The sequence below is a fragment of the Artemia sp. Qi Xiang Cuo genome, chromosome 6 (assembly GCF_049724085.1).
Source record: "Artemia sp. Qi Xiang Cuo chromosome 6, ASM4972408v1, whole genome shotgun sequence".
Classification (NCBI taxonomy): domain Eukaryota; kingdom Metazoa; phylum Arthropoda; class Branchiopoda; order Anostraca; family Artemiidae; genus Artemia; species Artemia sp. Qi Xiang Cuo.
Window position 1 is genome coordinate 46,239,824 of NC_142799.1, and position 4,057 is coordinate 46,243,880.

Here is a 4,057-nt window from a genome sequence, read left to right on the forward strand (position 1 = left end):
ATCTAACGACTATGACGTCATTGATCAATATTGTATATACAAAATTAAGTTTTTCGTGAAAAATAATTAATAAAAAAAATTAAGTGGAAAAGGCGCTAGATCTAGAGATTTCCTTTAAAATGAGCCATTGAACAACTCTCTACGATGTTCCAGTGCCAAGCTATCTCTGGAAACAAAAGAAAGAAAAAATATCCCGTTTGTGCAGAATAACGTGGTTAAAGTCAATTTTCTTGATTTTCAAGCCAATATATTTTCTTTGTTATTCAAGCCAAAGGGTGGTAAGTTTCCTTTATAGGGGTTTCGGACAAGGCGGTTCTAATGGTGTACTTTTTGTTTTGATCTGACTATTTTTCTAGGAGTTAGGGGTTTTTATATTTCTTAACATTGGACGTGATCGTCTCTTACTAGGTTGCTAGCTACCGCTGCAACCCGATTCTTCCAGGAGACAAAAAGCAAAACTAATTTTAGAATTTTCATGTATTTTTGTTGTCTAAATTAAAAAATTACTATTACTGATTAGGCATCATAAATATTTTTGCAGTTTACATAATAATTTTAGCGATTAAGCCAAAAAAGAAAATTTTGGTTCCAGGAGTTTCGGTTACTATTGAGACAAGTAGCTATTATTACTATAGAGTTCATTACCATGAACTGTTTTATTGCTTCAAAATTCAAATATCTTTGAAAAGACTGCAGTATGAAAATACATCAAAAATGCAATTTTTTTGACAAAATTGATTCTACTTTAAAAAGTATTTTATTTTTAATTACAAAAGTGACTAGATGTTGCAATTTCCTTTAAAATGAGCTATTATACAGCTCTCTATGATTTTCCAGTGCCCAGGTAGCTGAGGAGAAAAATCAAGCTTAAAGAAAAAAATATCCCGTTTGTGGAGAATAACGTGGTAAAAGTCTATTTTCTTGATTTTCAAGCCAATATATTTTCTTTGTTATTCAAGCCAAAGGGCGGTAAGTTTCCTTTATAGAGGATTCGGACAAGGCGGTTCTAATGGTGTACTTTTTGTTTTGATCTGACTCTTTTTCTAGGAGTTGGGGGGTTTTATATTTCTTAACATTGGAGGTGATCGTCTCTTACTAGGTTGCTAGCTACCGCTGCAACCCGGATTACTAATAAGATAGCTACCCCTGAAACAGTTTGTTATTGCAATGATCGTCCCTTAATGTAATTTCATCCACATAAACTCTAATATTGCTGTCACCGTAGATGAAGTCTTGACTATTATTACGACAGAGTCTACCTGACACTTCTTCTATATAATGACTTAGTTGATTGTACGAACCCTCGACTTTTAATAGATTAATATGTTGTATAATCTTAGATTTTAATACTGCCTTATATACGCTATAAATGAAACAGGTCAAGACAGGAAAATGTGGAGCTAGTGCCCTTAGAGAACGCAAATAGCTTTGACATCCCTCATTTGGGCTACAGTATAACGAATGCCCATGCTTTCTTGTGTCCCTGTAATTGATTTCACAATAATCCAAGCCGCCAAGGTAGAAATTAACCACTTTGTCAGTTGAAAATTTTAATGCTATATTATTTTCAAGGATATCAAAAAGAATTTGACATAATTCAATATCCGTCGGATAGAGCTTGCAGATATCAGGGTGACAGTTCAAGCCAAGGGACTGAAAGTTTCCTATACAGGGGCTTCGGACAAGGCGGTTCTAATGGTGTACTTTTGAATTTGATCTGACTCCTTTTTTTAGGACCTATGGGTTTTTATATTTCTTAACATTGGACGTGATCGTCTCTTAATAAGTTGCTAGCTACCGCTGCAACCCGATTCTTCCAGGAGACAAAAAGCAAAACTAATTTTAGAATTTTCATGTATTTTTGTTGTCTAAATTAAAAAATTACTATTACTGATTAGGCATCATAAATATTTTTGCAGTTTACATAATAATTTTAGCGATTAAGCCAAAAAAGAAAATTTTGGTTCCAGGAGTTTCGGTTACTATTGAGACAAGTAGCTATTATTACTATAGAGTTCATTACCATGAACTGTTTTATTGCTTCAAAATTCAAATATCTTTGAAAAGACTGCAGTATGAAAATACATCAAAAATGCAATTTTTTTGACAAAATTGATTCTACTTTAAAAAGTATTTTATTTTTAATTACAAAAGTGACTAGATGTTGCAATTTCCTTTAAAATGAGCTATTATACAGCTCTCTATGATTTTCCAGTGCCCAGGTAGCTGAGAAGAAAAATCAAGCTTAAAGAAAAAAATATCCCGTTTGTGGAGAATAACGTGGTAAAAGTCTATTTTCTTGATTTTCAAGCCAATATATTTTCTTTGTTATTCAAGCCAAAGGGCGGTAAGTTTCCTTTATAGAGGATTCGGACAAGGCGGTTCTAATGGTGTACTTTTTGTTTTGATCTGACTCTTTTTCTAGGAGTTGGGGGGTTTTATATTTCTTAACATTGGAGGTGATCGTCTCTTACTAGGTTGCTAGCTACCGCTGCAACCCGGATTACTAATAAGATAGCTACCCCTGAAACAGTTTGTTATTGCAATGATCGTCCCTTAATGTAATTTCATCCACATAAACTCTAATATTGCTATCACCGTAGATGAAGTCTTGACTATTATTACGACAGAGTCTACTTGACACTTCTTCTATATAATGACTTAGTTCCTTGTACGAGCCCTCGATATTTAGTAGATTAATATGTTGTATAATCTTAGATTTTAATACTGCCTTATATACGCTATAAATGAAACAGGTCAAGACAGGAAAATGTGGAGCTAGTGCCCTTAGAGAACGCAAATAGCTTTGACATCCCTCATTTGGGCTACAGTATAACGAATGCCCATGCTTTCTTGTGTCCCTGTAATTGATTTCACAATAATCCAAGCCGCCAAGGTAGAAATTAACCACTTTGTCAGTTGAAAATTTTAATGCTATATTATTTTCAAGGATATCAAAAAGAATTTGACATAATTCAATATCCGTCGGATAGAGCTTGCAGATATCAGGGTGACAGTTCAAGCCAAGGGACTGAAAGTTTCCTATACAAGGGTTTCGGACAAGGCGGTTCTAATGGTGTACTTTTGAATTTGATCTGACTCCTTTTTTTAGGAACTATGGGTTTTTATATTTCTTAACATTGGACGTGATCGTCTCTTACTAGGTTGCTAGCTACCGCTGCAACCCGGATTTCCTATACAGGGGTTTCGGACAAGGCGGTTCTAATGGTGTACTTTTTGTTTTGATCTGACTCCTCTGTTAGGAACTATGGGTTTTTATATTTCTTAACATTGGACGTGATCGTCTCTTACTAGGTTGCTAGCTACCGCTGCAACCCGGATGTGGGAAAATTTTTAACTCTATAATCTTCGAACATTTGAACCTTTCATAATTTATAATGATGTATAATATAAATACTGTAATCTTAACTATAGTAAAGTTGCCTATGCAAGTTAGTATAGGGAAGAGTTCGATCTTTATTAAAATTCTAATGGTGTACTTTTTGTTTTGATCTGACTCCTTTTTTAGGAACTATGGGTTTTTACATTTCTTAACATTGGACGTGATCGTCTCTTACTAGGTTGCAAGCTACCACTGCAACCCGGATTAGAACTCTTTCTAATTGATTACAAACAGGAAAAAGCCTACGGCTTTTTCTTCTTTGAAATAGTAAGAGACTATCCTCAAACAATCAATTATCTAACTAAATCAAATGTATGTATTGGGTTTTTATTCCAATGACCGTCTTTTAGTGGAAAATTTTAATATATTGACCTTAAATATAATAACTGTACTAGCCTATACTATATTTAAGTGGCCTATAAAATTTAGTATAGGAAAGAGGTCGTTCTTTATTATAAAATTACAAAAGTGACTAGATGTTGCAATTTCCTTTAAAATGAGCTGTTATGTAGCTCTCTATGATTTTCCAGTGCCCAGCTAGTTGAGGAGAAAAAAAAGCGGAAAGAAAAAAATATCCCGTTTGTGCAGAATAACGTGGTTAAAGTCAATTTTCTTGATTTTCAAGCCAATATATTTTCTTTGTTATTCAAGCCA